Here is a 19,777-nt window from a genome sequence, read left to right on the forward strand (position 1 = left end):
TGTAAGACCCAAGGGTTTAAAGCTCTTTAAGAATAAGTATGATAACTTTACATATTTAAAAGGAATAGGAATAGGATTTGGAATTTCATGTGCAATCATCTTTTTATTATACTATATTGTGGAAATGTTTGTTTTATTTCATAAATTAAGAATAAAAAAGAATAAATATGGCTGGGTCAGCTAGGAGGTACAATGGGTAGATCACCAGCTTTGAAGTTAGGAGAACCTGAGTTCAAAATTGGCCTCAGACACTTACTAGCTGTGTGACCCTGAGGAGCTCACGTAATCCTGATTGCCTCCCAGGAAAGAAGTATGGCCACTAATTGCACTGACCAAGGTTTCCAGGGTCTCCTGGGATGGGTAATACTAGGAAGAATTTGAGCCTATTTTTATCCAGTGGTGAGAATGATGTTAAGATGAGGAAGCCCAAAAGATCTTTGTAGGTCTTTCTCTTGTACAAGCATTCCACATCTGTTTAATGATCTGCCTCTCTTGTTTCTAGTAGTAGACTGTTAATATTTACTACTCCCTTAATCCTCTTTCCAGTCAGAATATACCCTTCCTTCCAGAGCGACCTGATAGAGAGATTAGACACTTGTGAGATTTGGAACTGAAAGTTTATATATGCATCAGTCTGAAATCTTAATTTTAGAAATAGGGAAACTGAGGCCTGATACTTAAAGTTACCCAAGGAGTGAGTACTTAGTACTTGGTGTGAAGTTTGAATTTTAATTTTTATAGAATTTGAATATAAATCTTTTGACCTTAAATTTCATAATCCTATTATGATACCATACCAAATGGAAGGAATTCTCTAAAATGTTTACTTTGTGGCCCCTGATTCCTTTGCTTTTTAAGATCTATAAATATATATTATATATTTATATATACGTATGTATATATTTATATGTATATGTATGTATATATTTACACACATATATAATGTATGCTATTATTACATTCCTAAGGTATATCTCATTAAAAGAAGCTCATTATTTTGATTATATGAAAGAATACACCCTGATGATGTTTTATCCTTAAGATTCAACATATCCCCTATGCCTCCTTTCCTCTGAAAACTGTTGACAAACTCCTACAGCCCCATATCAGCCCTGTGTGGGCCAATATGTAATTCTGGCACACAGAATCAGCATTGAGATAATAAGGAAACACCCACGCCTATGGAAAACAAGAAGTTGATCTGAACTCAACAATTGTGATTAGGAACATTGTCAAAAACAAGCCCCTAAACTAACAAACTCTAACACTGTTCAATTTAAAAACCACAAAGACAAAACCCCACCTTAACCTCCAATTAGAAGTTTTGGATTTTCATTTCTGTCTTAAAATCAAAACTAATTTGTAGAATATAAACGTCAAAGACTATAATCACAGCTAGAAAAGCAGGACCTCAATTTATCTATACCTAACTAACTTTCCTAGCAACTTGAGTCTCCTGCTATCACCCTCCCTCACAGGAACTTTTTGCTCCAATAAATACATGTTGTGCTTTTTGGTCCTTGTACCCCTGTTCTTGCTGTTCTCCTATTGGAGAACATGTATCCCCATGTATTTGGAGCAATGCATCCCCTCTCTTGTATGCCAAAGTCTACTTGTCCTTTCAAGGTCAGTGTGAAAAATTTGTATCATGGCAGGGCGGGGGGGAGGGGGGGGCGGTGCAGAGCCAAGATGGTGGAGTAGAAAGACACACATACAGAGGCTGCCCCCACACAGCCCATAAAACACCTGTAGAGAGGGACTCTCAACAAGTTTTGGAGCAGCAGAAGTGAACAGCAGAGTGGAGGAGATTTCCAGCCCAGGGTGACCTGAAAGACCCACAGGAAACGTCAGTTGCACCAGATGTGGAGCTCAGAGCTTGGACCCCAGCCCAGCCTTGGCCGTGTGCACACGGCTTGTGAACAGCCCTCTGGGGTGGAATCTCCAGTCACAGAATCCCCAGTCCCAGCAGCAGAGGGTCCACAGATCCCTCAACCCACAGGTGCCAAAGGTCAGTGATGCGGTTTATTCAGCTGGCCAGGAAGGGAGAAGGGCCTTCATATCAGGCAGGTGGCAGGAGTTTTCAGGGCAGCCCCTACAGCATCCTGAGACCATAGTTGGATTGTAAAAACCCCTGGGGGCACTGAAGAGCTGAGTCTTACATCAGCCCTGTGTAGACACCCTGAGGCAGCTGGTCTTTGTCTTGTACTGAATGGAGGCCCTGCCCCCACAGCTTGACTGAATCCCACCCCTCCAGTGCTAGCTTGGTGGAACTGGAGGTCAGGTGCCTCTGGAGAGGAAGCTCTGCTAAGATTCTGGGCACAAAAATCCTTCCCTGTACCCAGACCAGTACACACTTGATTGTTCCACCTTGGAGGAACTGATATCTTACAGCTCCCCAGAGTATACCCTACTCTTGACAAAGGACCCAAAAGTCAAGTAACTGGTTGGGAAAATGCCCAAAAACAGGAAAAAAAATAAGACTATAGAAGGTTATTTTCTTGGTGAACAGATATCTCCTCCCATCCTTTCTGATGAGGAAGAACAGTGCTTACCATCAGGGAAAGATATAAAAGTCAAGGCTTCTGTATCCCAAACATCCAAAATAAATATTCAGTGGGCTTAGGCCATGGAAGAGCTCAAAAAGGTTTTTGAAAATCAAGTTAGAGAGGTGGAGAAAAACTGGGGAAGAGAAATGAGAGAGATGCAAGAAAAGCATGAAAAGTGGGTCAACACTTTGCTAAAGGATACACAAAAAATGCTGAAGAAAATAACACCTTGAAAAATAGGCTAACTTGATTGGCAAAAGAGGTTCAAAAAGCCAATGAGGAGAAGAATGCTTTCAAAAGCAGAATTAGCCAAATGGAAAAAGAGGTTCAAAAGCTCACTGAAGAAAATAGTTCTTTAAAAATTAGAATGGAACAGATGGAGGCTAATAACTTTATGAGAAACCAAGAAATCACAAAACAAAACCAAGAGAATGAAAAAATGGAAGATAATGTGAAATATCTCATTGGAAAAACAACTGACCTGGAAAATAGATCCAGGAGAGACAATTTAAAAATTATGGGTCAACCTGAAAACCGTGATCAAAAAAAGAGCCTAGACATCATCTTTCATGAAATTATCAAGGGAAACTTCCCTGACATTCTAGAACCAGAGGGAAAAATAAGTATTGAAAGAATCCACTGATCACCTCCTGAAAGAGATCCAAAAAGAAAAACTCCTCGGAACATTGTGGCCAAATTTCAGAGTTCCCAGGTCAAGGAGAAAATACTGCAAGCAGCTAGAAAGAAACAATTCAAGTATTGTGGAAATACAATCAGGATAACACAAGATCTAGCAGCTTCTACATTAAGGGATTGAAGGGCATGGAATATGATATTCCTGAAGTCAAAGGAACTAGGACTAAAACCAAGAATCACCTACCCAGCAAAATTGAGTATAATACTTCAGGGGGGAAAATGGTCTTTCAGTGAAATAGAGGACTTTCAAGCATTCTGGATGAAAAGACCAGAGCTGAAAAGAAAATTTGACCTTCAAACACAAGAATCAAGAGAAGCATGAAAGGGTAAACAGCAAAGAGAAATCATAAGGGACTTACTAAAGTTGAACTGTTTACATTCCTACATGGAAAGACAATATTTGTAACTCTTGAAACTTTTTTCAGTATCTGGGTAGTTGGTGGGATTACACACACACACACACACACACACACACACACACACACACACAGACAGAGAGCAGAGGGTGAATTGAATAGGATGGGATCAGATCTTAAAAAAATGAAATTAAGGGGTGAGAGAGATATATTAGGAGGAGAAAGGGAGAAATGGAATGGGGCAGGTTATCTCTCATAAAAGAGGCAAATAAAAGACTTTTCAGTGGAGGAAAAAAGAGGGGAGGGGAGAAAAAAAACATCAAGCTTACTCTCATCACATTCAACTAAAGGAAGGAATAAAATGCACACTCATTTTGGTATGAAAGCCTATTTTACAATACAGGAAAGTGGGGGAGAAGGGGATCAGCAGGGTGGGGGGGATGATAGAAGGGAGGGCAGTGGGAGGAAGGAGCAATTTGAAGTCAACACTCTTGGGGAGGGACAAGGTCAAAAGAGAGAACAGAAGGAATGGGGGGCAGGATAGGATGGAGGGAATTATAGTTAGTCATACACAACATGAGTATTATGGAAGTCATTTGCAATACTGCACAGATATGGCCTATATTGAATTACCTGCCTTCCCAAAGGGAATGGGTGGGGAGGGAGGGATGGGGAGAAGTTGGAACTCAAGGTTTTAGGAACAACTGTTGAGTATTGTTCTTGCAACTAGGAAATAGAAATACAGATAATGGGGTATAGAAAGTTTATCTTGCCCTACAGGACAAAAGAGAAGCTGGGGATAAGGGAAAGGGGAAGGATGTTAGAAGAGAGGGCAGATTGGTGATAGGGGCAATTAGAATGCTTGGTGTTTTGGGGTGGGGGGAGGGGAGAAATGGGGAGAAAATTTGGAACCCAAAATTTTGTGGAAATGAATGTTGAAAAGTTAAATAAATAAATAAATTTAAAAAAATAAATAAAAAATAAAAAAATGAAAAGGGCACGGTATAAGACCCTTCTAGAGAAAGGCAACTTAGACAGTAAAAGACCTTGATCTAGAATATTTGAGGAATGGCTGAAGGAGCAGGGTTAACATGGTCAACCTGAAAGAGAGGAGACTCAGAGAGAGAAGTACATTAACAAAATATTCAAAGAATATTCAAAGTCATGTGAAGGAGAGACTAGACTTGCTCCGTTTGGCTCTAGAAAGAATAACCAGGACCAAGGGGTGAAGGGAAGTTGCAAAGCTGTAACACATTTAGGCTTGATGTCAGGAATACTTCCTATTAATTAGAGCCTCCTTCAAATAAAATGGACTGCCTAAAAAAAAAAAATTGGTATCATCTCAGATTTCTCCTATCTGCCTTGATGTCCGCAATAGCTTTGGATGCCATTAGAATTCGTCTGACCCATTGATTTCATCATTAATTGTATACTTCCTTGTTGAATATCCATTAAAAAAAGTTATTATTTAAATCTTGTATTCTTACGGAGCTTTTCTCACATTTATGTCTTACACATGGAATTAAATTGTAAAATCTGCGAGGGCGAAGCATAATATACTTTTTCATTTTATGCAATGCCAAGTATAGTACTCACTGTATGGTGGAAAGAAGCTTATGTTTCTTTTCTAAGTCTTATGTATTATATATCTTCCTATTCTCAGTTTCCATATCTAGTCTGATATCGACTTTGGACAATTCTACTTCCACAGCATCTCTTGCATCCATTCCCCTTTGTCCCTCTAAGTAACCACCGCCATGGTTCAGGCCCCCATCTACTCTTTTCTAAAATATTTAAATAGACTCCTAGTTGGTCAATTATAGGTGGTGACTATAGAGGCAGTTAGGTGGCTAAATGGGACTCAGGACCTGGAGTCAGGAATATCTGAATTCAAATAAGTTCTCAGACACTTCTCAGTTGTGTGACCCTGGGCAAAGCTCTTAAAAAAAATCTTTGCTTCAGTTTCCTCACCTGTCAAATGCAGATAATAATAGTACCTACCTCCTAGGGTGATAGTGAGGATAAAGTGAGATAACATTTGCAAAGCACTTTGCAAACCTCAAAGCTTTCTATAGGACTAGATATTATTATTCATCATTCTCCCTCCATTCTCTCTCTTTTCCAATCCTTTCTTCACATCATTGCCAAATAATCTTTCCACTGCATTGTCATGCTGTTACCTTGCCCACTAAAGTTCAATGGCACACTAGCCTTTCTAGGAGAAAATACAAATTCCTCAGCATGGTTTTTAATACCCTATTGCCATCTGGTTCCAACCTACCTTTCTTAGCCTTATTTCACATTATTTCTATTCTGTACATCTCAGTTAAACTCTACTACTGGTTGTTGCCTGTTTCAACATTCTATTTCTTACCTTTATGCATTCCCAGAGACCTCTCAAGATGGGAAAGTCTTTTTTTCTTAGCCCCATCTTTCTGAATCTTTATTATTTTTTCTTCAAGGTTTACCAAAAGTGTAACCTCTGCCATGAATACATTTTGGTTATTAACACTTTCCCCCCTCTCAAATTACTTAATTAAGCTCCTTGGAGGTACAGAATGATACTTATTTTTGTATCTTCCAACACTAAGAGCAATACCTTCCTCGTAACAGGTGCCTAACTAATATTGTATAATTGAATTGTAGACGAAATAGAGAGTGTTTCAGTAAAGGTCTTTCAGTTTGATTTGGGACTGAAACATGGATCTTTCTCCATAAGGACTCTACATTTGGGTTTATTCAGTTGAAATACCTAATTAGTAATGTAGAAATGTGCTGTACTTTCATCTTCAGAACGGAGGACCTGGGGTTTAGCCACTCTTTTAACAACGATGCACATATTTATGTGCCTGTAAGAAACTCATTAAAAAAACAAGACAATCTCATGCTCCTTTTCTCCGTTTGGAAGAGCATCATTTAGATACTTATGTAGTTTAATAAGGGAAACTTTAGACTGCTTAAAAAATAAGCTGATCTTAAGAGAAACACAAGATGTGTTATCATCTTCTGGAGGTTATTAAGCTATTTTGAGCATTTTTTCCTGCCTATAACATTACCATGTTCTCTGGGACAGCTTTTCCAGATGAGACAGAGATTGAAATGTCACACCAGCATGATCAATTAGATAATGCGGAGTAGAAGCGTTTGCTACCTGACCTTAATCCACAGGGAAGGTATAAAATAAATGGGAATAGGAGATTGATTAAGGAGAGATTCAAAGGTACAGTAAATAGTCTCTGTATAGTAAAAAAACAAAAAGGCACAGTCAGTATGAAAATGTACATTTTTCATGTTTTATAAATAAGTTGACTCATAAGAAAAATACACCCTCAGGAGGAAAACATATTGTGGTCCATTTATTTGTTCAATTTGTATGCAGGCACCAAAGGAAAATAAAACACTTCTTTTCAAAAAGAATAGCAATAGAAAAACAACAGGTCAGTGGTTTTAAAAAAGGAGAATATTTTGTACTACTCTGCAACAAGAATGACTGGAGTTGTAGAATATATCTACAAGGCATACATGTACTTACATACATATATACACACATGTACTCATACCTCTGTAAAGACATAGATAGACTTTATAATACATATTGGAGCAGGATTTTAATCCAGATTCCATGATTCTCACTATGCACATATATGAATGTATATCTATATATACACACATCCATATACACATAGATACATGCATAAAGCACACCATGCATACATACATGCATACAGAGAAGGGGGTTCAATAGAGGGAGTTTCCTTTTCTGGGAGAGCCCTATACCAATAAAACAACAGGTCTAGTTCTTGTCTCTATCCATATATACATCTATAGACACATGAACTGCTTAGCTGTGTGATCCTGGGAAAGTCATTTAATGTCTATTTGCCTCAGTTTCCCTATCTATAAAATCAAGATAATAGTAGCACTAGAGGGAATAACATATACACTTAGATAAAAAAATCTATCTTACCCTGTAAGGAAGTAAAAAGGGATGGGGATAAGAGAAGATGGAGGGGGAACTGATAAAAGGGAGGGTAGATTGGGGAAGGCTGTGATCAAAAGTGGAGCACCTGTGAGGAGGGTTAAGAGAGAGAGAGGGGAATAAACAAAGGAAAAAATAGCATGGAGGGAAATACACAGTTATCATAATTATAAATGTGAATAGGATGAACTTACCCATAAAACAGAAGCAGAGAGCAGAATAGATTAAAAACTAGAACTTTACAAAATGTTGTTTAAAAGAAACATTTGAAGCAGAGAGACACTCACATGGTAAAGCTAAGGGGCTGGAGTAGGATTTATTATGCTTCAGTTGAAGCAAAGAAAGCAGGGGGAAGCAATCATGATCTTAGGCAAAGCTAAAGCAAAAATAGATCTAATTAAAAGAGATAAGGAAGGAAACTATGTCTTGCTGAAAAGTACCATAGACAATGAAGTTATATCAGTATTAAAACACACATGTACCAAATGGTATAGTTTCTACATTTTTGAAGTAGAAATTGAATGAATTACAAAAGGAAATAAATGATAAAATTATACTGGTGAGGGACCTCAATTTTCCCCTCTCAAATTTAGATATATCTAACAAAAAATAAACAAAATGCAAATGGAAACACCTGTAAGGTGAACAATGATCCAAGACAATCCCAAAGGACTAATGATGAAGCATACTGTCTACTGCCAGAGAAAGAACTGATGTTGTTTTAATACAGACTGAAGCATGCTATTTTCCACTTTCTTTCTTTCTTTTTTTCTTTTATTTACATCTTCTTGTACAAAATGACTAATATGGAAATGTTTACATAATTGCACATGTATAACCTATATCTGATTGGTTACCATCTCATGAAGGGAGAATGGGAGGGAGAAAGGGATAGAATTTGGAACTCAAGACTGAAATAAAAATGTTTTAAAAAAGAAAAGTGAATGAATAAATAAAACATTAAAAATAATAGCACTAACTTCATAGGGATGTTATGAGTATCAAATGAGATAATTATAGGTGCTTAGCACAGTGACCAGCACATACTAAGTGCTATATAAGTGTTGGCTATTATTAGTGCTATTAATAATAATTAGTCATATGTGCATATATGAACATATGTATACACATATATATGCAGAAGAATGTGAGTACCCTAGAAACCTTATATGAGGGGTTTGATATTAAGTCTTCAGAAGACTTAGGGAAACATATTAGCTGTCTTCAGGTATTTGAAGGTCTGTCAAATAGAAGAAGAACAGATGTTCTATGTTGTTCCAGGGGAAAGAACTAGGACTAGTAGGTGGAAGTTGTAGGGAGGCAAACTGTGGTTGTAAATTTAAAAAATCCTAATATTTGGATCCATTCTTCCAGGTTCCTGGGAGTGTCAAGCTGATGTTGAATGACCACCCATCAGAGAGCTTGTCAAAAGGATTCCTGCCTCAAGAGGGAAGTTGGAGAACAGAACTTCTAAGATCTTTTTTGGCTCTTGGACTCTGATTTTCTGGGAGTCTTCACCACTGTTTGTTGCAGTACAAAACAAATTCAATTTAATCCAAGAAAAGCAAATCCCAAGTTCTGTAATTACGTGAGGAAATAATGTCAGGACTGCCATATTTAGCCTAAGATATTATTTTTGTCCTCCCCATAGTCTGTGTTTACATGCAAAGAAAAGTAATAAAGAGTCAAATATATGCTTCTAAGAAACTGGATCAATTTAAGACTGAGCTGGGACCCAATGTGGAGTTGAACAGTGTCCCTTGATTTTAACACTTTGTCTTCGACTTGCCATTGTTTATTTATATCAGTCAACAATCACTTATATGCTAGGCACTCTGCGTGAGGTGCTAGGGATATAAATGCAATAAATGGAACAATATTTACTTTAAAAAAGTCTGCAGCTAATGAAAATGATCACACAGCCACATATAACTATGTTCATAATTAATGTAAAGAGAATAAATACCAAGTTGTTCAATACCAAGTGCTTTCAGAGGGAGGGCACTAGTGTTTGGGGGGATCAGGAAATACTTCCTATAGAAGGTGATGCTTGAATTTCATCTTGAAAAAGAGGATTTCTAAGAGGTGGAGGTGGAGAGGGAGTTCAATCTAGGCATGGGGGACAGCCAGTGCAAAGGCAGAGACAGAGATGGAGTACCCAGTATGAAAAGTAAAGATCTTAGTTTGGTTGGATCACACAGTGAGAGAGAAAAGGAGTCATGTAAGATGGGACTGAAAAGATAGGTGGAATCAAGGTTGTGAAGGGGTTAAAAACCAAATACAGACTTTTGTATTTGATTCTAGAGGCAAGAGGAAAACACTTCAGGTTACTGAATAGGAGAATGATATTGTCATGTATGCGCTTAAGGAAAAGCACTTTGGCAGAATATGTGGGACCAGTTGACTGCTGGAACTTTTAAAAAAAAAAAGGAGATGACATGGGATTCAGTGGAGACAAGCTAGTTGGAATTTTCGAAAACATTCATTTGCCATTGGATAGATTGGGATGGCTGAAAGCATAGAAAAGAGCTATAATAATAATAGCCGTTATTATTATATTTGTGAAAGTGGCTTACCTGAGTGTGAATCCAGGTCTTCTCACTGCACATCATTTGCTCTTTCCACCGTACTACATTCCTTCTAGGTAAACTCAGAAAGACATTTTCAGAGGGTTGACTTCAAAGTCATGGTAATAAGGGTGGTAATAATTTATTAATTATTTTTACTTTGTGTCTTTCTACACTTCTCTAGCGGCAGTGCAGAAAAAGTGTGGGACTTGGAGGCAGAAGTTTTGAGTTCAAATGTTGCCCTGTCATATACTACTTATGGAATTTTGGGCATGCTTCTTAAACTCTCAGGTCCTCAGTTTCCTCATCTATACAAAGCAGGGGATGGACTAGATGGCCCCTCAACTCTAAATCTCTGATCAGTTGACATAAAGTGGCCCTATAATCAAAGCCTTTCTAGCTTGCTAGGACTTACCAGAGCTTATGTTCCATTGGAATGGCTTTTGAGAGTCAATAATACCTCTATGGGGCATTTGGTGGGCTTTCAGTGTAGGTGCCCAAAAGAGATTTTTGTAGTTGAGGCCACGCTGCCATTCTAATTTAATTCAAAGATTTATTGAAGGTGGACTACATGAAATTTTATTTCTAAGATATCTTTAAAAATTGGATAGGTAATCTTAGGTTTAGGAGAAAGGCAGAAGGATGATCTAAATTTTCAAGGATCTCAATAATGCTAAGATTTACTTATGGCTATTTTGTTGTTATTGTGAAGTCATTTCTTCAGTCATCTGTGACTCTGATCCTATTTGGAGTTTCCTTGGCAAAGATACTGGAATGGTTTGTCATTTCCTTCTCCTGCTCATTTTACGGATGAGGAAACTGAGGCAAACAGGGTTAAGTGACCTGCCCAGAGTCACATAGCTAGTAAGTGTGTGAGGGCAGATTTAAACTCAGTAAAATGAATTTACTTGACTCCAGGCCCAGCACATTATCCTCTGTACCACCAAGCAGATCTAAATTTTTGTTGTTCAGTTGTTTGTTGTGTCTGATTCTTTGTGACCCCATTTGACATTTTCTTGGCAAAGTCACTAGAGAGGTTTGCCATTTTCTTCTCTAGCTCATTTTACAGATAAGGAAACTGAGACCAACTGCGTTAAGTGGCTTGTTCAGGGTCACATAGCTAATAAGTGTTGAGGATCAGATTAGAACTCAGAATTCTTAAATCCAAGCACAGTATTCTATTCACTGTGCCTCCTAGTTGGCTATTTTGCTAATATCTAAATATGTAAACTTGTGAATGAAATCATTCATCCACAAAATATGGTTAGGTACACTAGATCTTTTATTTTTGATATTGTAGAACTCTGCATCTCTGGTCCTTTATTTGCTAATCTGTCAAAAATAAAAAAAGAGCAGAGTTAGACTAAGTGACCTTTAAGATCTATTCAAGCTCCATCTCTGTGATCTTGTAGCCTACTTTTGATAAGAATAATGTCTTGATACATAAATTGCAGCCAATATTTTCTTGACAAGGAGTCCTTCTAAAAGAGGCAGGAAACCTGTTATATGGTTACTGAAAGAAATGGGTGTAGGAACATTGAAATTATCAGGAGAATTACCTTTGAAGCATTAATGGTAATTGACTATGAGACATTGTTCCATCACAAATACTATCTCCTGGAATTTCAAAATGGGGTAGGATAATCTAGCAAAGCTGTGGCTCTAATCATGTCTTTAAAAGATGCCCGTCTAGATGGAAACTATGTGTGATATTCTAATAATTGCTTATCTCCTAAAAGATCCTGGGATGACAATTATGCTCTATAACGAATGGGAAACACCTGAGACTTCAACTGTGCTAGTCTGTCATTTTACAAATGGGAGAATTGAGATCTAGAGTTTAGAGACCTGCAAGCAGAACTGCCCCAGGTCACAACCAACTAACCAACAAAGCACTTAATTAAGAACTAACTACATTCCATCCACTGTGCTAGGAATTAGGGATACAAAGACACATATGAAACACATATGAAACTATAAGGAGCTTATATTTTATCATGTGGATAGCAGGTAATTTATTTGAAACTCCAGTATTCATAGCCTTGGGGGTATAGATCACCATTTTTTTTGACCACCACCTCCCTCAGTCTTCTCTCTCTTCTATCAGTACCCTCCCTTTATTTCCCCTTTTCCCTTACTGTTTCTTCCCTTCCTTTTAGCCTTCCCTCCCTTTTATTTTCCCTTTCCCCTCTTACTGCCTATTGGGCCAGTTAGATTTCTATACTTAACTGACTTTGTTGTTCCCTCCTTGAACCAAATCAGATGAGAGTATATCTCAAACAATGCTCACCTCCCGCCCCTCTTTCCCTCTACTGTAATATGTTTTTGTGCCTCTTCCTGTGATATAATTAACCTTTTTCTGCCTCCTCCTTTTCACATCTCCCATTACAATCCCTTTGCACCCTTAAGTCACATTTTTTATTATCACATCATTTAATTTATACCCACTCTCTCTATCTATGTATATTCCATTTAAGTATCATAATAAATGTACAATTCTCAAGATTAACAAGTATATCTTCCCTTATAGGTGTGTAAACAGTTTGCTCATATTGAGTAACAAGTTGTTTTTTTCCTCCTGTTTTCCTTTTTATGCCTCTCTTGAGACTTGTATTTGAAGATCAAATTTTCTATTGAGCTCTGGCCTTTTCATCAGGAAGATCTGAAAATTCCTTATTTCTTTGAATGTCCATGTCCTTGCCTGAAATATTATGTTCAATTTTGCTCAGTAATTGATCCTTGGTGGTAGTCCAAGCTCCTTTGCCTTACAGAACATCATATTCCAATCCCTCTGATCTTTTAATGTAGAAGCTGCAAGGTCCTGTGTGATCCTGACTAGCTCCTCTATATTTGAATTGTTTCTTTCTGGCTGCCTGCAGTATTTTCTCTTTAACTTGAGAGTTTTGGAATTTGGCAACAATATTCCTTGGAGTTTTCAGTTTGGGATCTCTTTCAGGAGGTGATCGGTGGATTCTTTTTATGACTATTTTGCCCTCTGGATCTAGGACCTCAGGGCAGTTTTTCTTGATGATTTCTTGGAAGATGCTGTCCAGGCTCTTTTTTTCGTCATGGCTTTCTGGTAGACCAATAATTTTTAGATTTTCTCTCCTGGGTCTATTTTCCAGGTCAGTTGTTTTTCCAATGAGATATTTTACATTTTCATCTAATTTTTCATTCTTTAGATTCTGTTTGACTGATTCTTGATGCCTCATAGAGTCATTCTACTTGCCCAATTATAATTTTTAATAGATTGCTTTCTTCAGTTAACTTTTGCATCTCCTTTTCCATTTGTCCAACTGTTGGTTCTTTCAGCTAGAAGCTAGAATGTTGCAGCTTACCTGGTGCTGAGCTGGCTGGTGTGCCAAAGCAGAGGCCAGATGAAGTTTTTCTGAGTTTCCCTGAAGTTACCCTGGAGTGCGCTGCACAAGGTGTAGGGGAGGAGTGGTCTGACTGCAGGAGGTCTCCTCTCCTGAGCTAGATCATGGGCAGGCTCAATGACTGATGAACCCCTGTCTGCACTGGTGTCTGTCCAATTCCCTTGGCTGTGCTAAGGAATGCCTGGGGTCCTGGTGTTGGTGCTTATAGGCTCCACACCACTGGGGCTCAGGATCTCCTCGTGGTTTGCTGAGGTGTGGCTGTCTGGGACAGTTCCAGTGCTGCACTGGTCCCCTTCAGTTACATCAAGAGGGACCCCCCCCCCCCCCCTTTGTGATTTTCCTATCCTTTTGGGCCTAAGAGACTGTTTTCCCCTTCGACTGATCCCACTATTCCAGAATTTTTCCTGGGAAAATATTCTTGGGTTTTTCAAGGTCAACAAGGGGAGGGGGGGAGAGCATTTAAAGATCATTCCACCATCTTGGCTCCTGCCAGGCCACCATTATAACTGTCTCAACTATACGGTAGCCTTCTAACTAGTCTTTCTACTGTTAATCAAAAATAATATCACAAGTCCATGAGACATGATTGCAACTGAAGATATGATGGTCTGCTTATCTACAAGAGGCCCAACTGCACAGGCATTTTCTCAGCCTAGTGCAGACTGACTGGCACCTGTCTTCACTCCCAAAGACGCACAGGGAGACCAGTTTTGGCTACCAACAACAAATTATGTCAGTTGGGATGGGGGCAGGGCAGGGAAGTTCTCTTTGACACATTCAGGACATCTTGTATTCTTTAAGTCCCGTGTCTAAAAAGCATGGCAACTCAAGAAGACTAGTTCAGGGGCCCGTTAACATTATTTTCCATTCGATCCCATGTCCATTTGACTCTTTGTAGATAACATGGCTAGACTCAGATTTCTCTTGCATAAATCTGGTAGTTTCTCAACTCTACTAAAATCTTCAGTGGTTTCTAATTTTCAGACTCTATTAATAATTGTTGAGGATATATGTGACTCCTTTTTCACAATCCACATCTAGAATGTTTTCCCTCTTTACTTTTACCTCTTGGCTTCCTTCCAGACTTAGCTGAAATCCTACCTTTTTCAAAAAATCTTTTCATCTCTCTTTCTTCCTCCCCTCCTCCTCTCCCTCCTCTAGTTTATCAGTGCCTTCCCTCTGAGATCATCTTGAATTTTTACTCTATATATCTGGTATGCTCATCGTTTTTTGGCATGTTGTCTCCCCAATTAGAATGTGAGCTCCTTGAAGACAGGGTAAATGTTTTTGCCTTTCTTTATGGCATATAATAAGTTCTTATTAAATTCTTGATGACTGGTGGGATCTGAAATATTTAATTTCAAAACAAAGACTTCAGAAAGGTTTTCACACTATTACCTTTTTGTGAATTACACAGACCTCTAATGAGAAGCTTTTCTTTCTCCTCTACTTTTTGAGGAGATAGGAGAGGAAGAAAGGCTCCTACCCCTTACTTTCCAAAGTTAAGGCTGTTCACTCAATATTTCTGTCTTTGAAGAACATTAGAAACTAGTTGGCAGATTCCCCCAGAGATAAATAGCAAGTTTGCTTCCCTAGAAACAAAGTACAACTTCAAGCTTCTCACCACTTCCTGATAAGGGTGCAGCTTCTGCCTTCTGAAAGAGGCATTGCTACAATATAACCGTTAGTGGCTTTCTGGGTCATATCTTGGTTTTGGAGATTCTGACTCTCACCTGGAAAAAAATCATAGACGTTCTGTTTAATCTCCTCAATTTATAGGTTAAATGACCTGCCCAAGGTCACCTAGTTAATTAGTGGCAGAGTGAAAACTGGGACTCAGGTCTACCGACTCCTCTAGTTGTCACAAAGAAAAGTCACAAAAAAATCAACTTTCTTTATTTGCATCTTGTAATTACCAATGCCCTGGGCAAGGATAATAGGAAATGTGGAAACTGTTAATGAATTATGCTAATGAATGTTAATGAACTGGAGGTAGATTATAGTTGTAGTAAGTGTGTATATGTATGTGCATATACATGTATATATGCATACATATACATTTATAAACATATAAACATACACACACATATATATGTATATACTCTCTCAAGTCCCACATAAGTAAGATAAAAGGATTATGGATCTCTCTCCAGAGGAGAGGAGGATTGAAGATTCAGAGACTGGTAATGTTTTGTAATGCCTGGCTGAGGAGTTAGATGGATAAAGCACTTATTGAATACTTGCTATGTGCCAGGCACTATGCTAAATACTGGACTTACAAATGCAAACAATCAAAAAACAAGTAAACAAATAATATTCTTCCTATTCTCAAAGAGCCTACATTTTAATAAAGAATTAAGAGAATAATAAGGAAAGGAATAAGCATTAATTTAGTACCTACTATGTGGCAGTCACTGTACTAAGTACTTTTTAATTATGATCTTATTTGATACTCAGATCATCCCTGTAAGATGGGTGCTAATATTATCCCCATTTTAGAGATGAGGAAATGGGCAAACAGAGGTTAAGTGACTTGCCCAGGGTCACATAGCTGTTAAGTGTCTGAAACTGGATTTGAACTTCCTGTAGGTTTAGCACTTTAGCCTAACACTCCAATAGGGGAAGACAAAACAAAGAACTAGAATGGGGGAGGGGAATGTGGTTGGAGCAGGACAGAAAGCCTGAGTTAAGTTGGGAGTAAAATGAGCAGCATGGTTGCTCCACCTTCAACCTCACATGAAGTCTTATAGCACTGGTAAGGTGTTCCCCTTGGGAAGGTAAGAATCACAAGAAGAGATGGTTTTAGGTTTTTGTTATTGTTGTTTGTTCTGCATTTTCAGAGCGGAAGAGTGACATCATGGGGTGATGTCTCGTCTTGTGTGTGATTTGGATTTAAGTGAGGCAGAGTTGCACAAAGTCAGTCTCACTCTCTCTTCCATAGTCATCAAAGTCCAATGGCAGGACGCAAGTCAAGATGACTGGTGATGGGCTAGGATGCAGTGGATGACCTTTTATGGCTGACCAAGCTCTAAGTACTGCATCCTACCAGCTTCAGCCACCTTCATGGCCATTGGAACAAATTGTTCACATCTGCCCATTCTGAGGGCGGAAGTCTTCACATCCTTGGAGTAACACCCAGATTCTTTCTAAGAAGTTCAGCAGAGTAGCAGAGGAGATAACAAAAATGCCTATTTAAGATAGTATGAGAATGTTAGTAGAACAATCCAAACCTTTGCCTTCTCTTCTCCCAACTGTCCATCTCCCATTTAGAATTGGTATGAATTTCAATAAACCTGGATTCAAACCCATTTCTTCTACTTACATCTTTTGTGCTTTGGCTCAAGCTATCTAATATTTCTGTTTCTGAGTGTCCTTAACTATAAATGAAGGGTATGGCTTTTTTATTCCCTAATGTTTCTTTCCAATTCTCAAATTCTACAGCTCAGGCCTAGGTAGGGACCACCCACTGGGAGGTTCAGCCGACTCTCTTACTCAGGAGCTAATAACTCAGGCCATTTGCTCTTTCTCCCTCCTGCCTACCTTTAGATAATTTCAGTGCTCATTACACCCTCATCAAAACGTGGGCTACATTCAAGGAAGGGGTTCCAAGCTAGCAGATTTCCCCCCCAGTTATCAGCACTACTCAAAGGTGTGATGAAGAATGAGGCTGAAATTGTTTACTATAATGAAATTTTAAAGTGCTAGTGCTTAGTCTGGTAAACCTGTTCCCTGTGGCTACAGATAAAAAGTCTAGGAAAAATAATAGGTGTTCCCAAAAGGTTTTGCGTAGTGGTATCCTGGATAGAGTCCTGTGCCTAGAGTCAGGAAGATTCACCTTCCTGAGTTCAAATTGGATCTCATACACTTATTAGCTGCATGGCCCTGGGCAAGTCATTTAGCCCTTTTTGCCTCAGTATCCTCTTCTGTAAAATGAACTGCAGAAGGAAATGGCAAACTACTTCAGTATCTCTGCCAAGAAAATCCTGCAAGGCGTCATGAAGAGTCAGACATGACTGAAATGACTGGACAACAATAAAGAAATCTTTAAAGCTACATTAAACTTTTTGAGGAGATCCTGTATGTAGGGCTACTCATCTCAATTACTGTTAGTTCAATTCAACCAACTGTCGTTAAGTGAAGGACTGTGCTAGGCATTAGTGATACAAATAAAAAAGCCACAATCCTTGCTGTCAAATGTCTAATGGATCTGTATCTCTCTATTTCTAGCTATCTCTACCTTTATCTCTGCCTCTATCTCTGTCATCTCTAGATATGCAGATAAATACAAGTTATTTGGAGGAGGGAGAGAGCACAAAATCAGGAGATTTAAAAAAAAGTTTTTTTTGTTAGAGGTGGCAGTTGAAGTGAGAGGAAGTAGGAGTGTTAAAGGGACAGCATATTCTGGGAACGGGATACAGCCTATCTGAAGGTTCAGAGAATGGAAATGGAATACTGATATCTGGGCATGGCTGGTGGACCATTTTCAGTTTACTGGAATGAAAATTATTTGAAGAGCATCTAAGTGGTAAAGTGGATAGAGTGACAGGACTGGACTTAGACCTGAGTTCGAATGTGACTCCAGAAGCTTAGTAGCTGTGTGATCCTGGGGAATTCACTTAACCCCATTTGTGTCTGTTTCCTCATCTACAAAATGAGCTGGAGGAGGAAATGGCAAACCACTCCAGTATCTTTGCCAAGAAAACCCTAAACAGAAGCATGAAGACTCAGACACAATCAACTAAACAACAACTATTTGAAGGCAAGAAATACAGAATGTCTAGAGGAGAAGGTTGCTGGGTTTTAGGGGGCTTTAAATGCCAAGCTGATTAAAAAGTTTATCTTTTATCCTAGAATAAGTAGGGAGCCATTGAAGAATTTTGAGCAAAGGAGTGAATTGATCAGATAGCATTTCAGAAATATTAATATTTGATTTAATAGAGGATGGACATGGAGAAAGGAGAGAGAAGACAAAGACGAATTAAAAGGCTGTTATAACAGGCCAGGTATATGGTCATGAGGACCTGAGCTAGCACAGTTTTAGTACGAGTGGGGAGGAGAGGACATAGATGGCATATTGTGGGGGTGTAATCCACAAAAAGCCTAGAAGCTAGTTATGCGGGGGTGAGGGAGAGGCAAGAGTTGGGGCTGACTCAGAGGTAGCAAACTCATGTGACTCAAAGAATTGTGGTACTTTCTACAAAAATAAGGAAGTTTGGAGGAAGAACTGGTTTTGGAAGGAAGGGAAATAATTTTCATTTTGGTCATTAAGCTTGAGTTGCTAATGGAAAAAATGGGCAATTTCCAAATGTCCAGGAGACAGTTGGTAATGTAATACTAGAATTTAGGAGAGATAAAGGCTGGATGTATAGATTTGAGAGTTCTCTGCATAAAGAAGACAATTGAACTCATGAAAGCTGATGAGATCCCCCAAAAGTAGAGCTTAGAGAGAGCAGAAGAAGATTCTGGGATGACTTTCACTGAAGACAGATCATAACCCAGCAACTGAACTAAGGGCAGGTCAAATGAAAGAGAACCAGGAGAGAACAGTGTTAGGGGAAACTAAGTTAGGAGAGAATGTTCAACAAAGAGAATTGAAAGAAGACCAGGATTTGGCAGTTGAAAGAGAGTAACAGGATTTTAAGCCAGATTGCAAGTGGTTGAGAAGTAAGTGGGACATTTCAGTATTAGACAACCTTTTCTAGAAAGGTGGCTAAGAAAAGGAGAAGAAAGCTCAGATAATAGCTTCAGGAGAGGTCAGAACCATGGATATCAGGTTAAGAATGGTCAAGATATTCTAGGCAAATTTGTGGGCTGTGGGAAAATAGCCAGGACATAAGGAGACACTGAATATTAGAGGAAAAGAGTTAAGTCCATGGAGGAGAAAAAGTAGGAGATGGAATGGAGAGAGCTCAGATAAAGGGATGAGTTGGCAAGGTGAAGGGTTACTCTTCCTCCAGGGGATGTGGGACAGCAGACAGAATAGAGAGTATTTAGAAGGAGGGGTGATTGACATATAGAGTATGCGTAAAGATATGGCTCACATAGATGGCTTAGGTTTCCTCAGTAAAGTGGCATATGAGGCCATTTGTGCCTTAAAGACACAGTCATGGTATGCATGCTTGTTCTAAAGAATCCGGCCACATTTTGGCAAGGACACTATAGAATCCTAGACAACTAGAGCTAGCTTGTATGGATGAGGAAACTGGATCAGAAAAGGGAAGTGATTTGGCCTTGTCCAACCTCCGCATTTTCAATG

The 19,777-nt window shown here is 38.8% G+C and overlaps 1 long non-coding RNA gene across 1 annotated transcript in view; it reads left to right on the plus strand.

Annotated features, from left to right (window-relative positions):
• Positions 1 to 9,269, plus strand: part of LOC140512846 (uncharacterized) — a 97,150-nt gene extending 87,881 nt beyond the window's left edge. Inside the window, exon 7 of the long non-coding RNA XR_011969955.1 lies at positions 8,952 to 9,269. This is a non-coding gene — a long non-coding RNA (uncharacterized lncRNA). The remainder of the gene's footprint in view (positions 1 to 8,951) is intronic.
• Positions 9,270 to 19,777: the final 10,508 nt, after the last annotated feature.

Source organism: Notamacropus eugenii, chromosome 6 (genome assembly GCF_028372415.1).
Source record: "Notamacropus eugenii isolate mMacEug1 chromosome 6, mMacEug1.pri_v2, whole genome shotgun sequence".
In the NCBI taxonomy this organism is placed as follows: Eukaryota; Metazoa; Chordata; class Mammalia; order Diprotodontia; family Macropodidae; genus Notamacropus; species Notamacropus eugenii.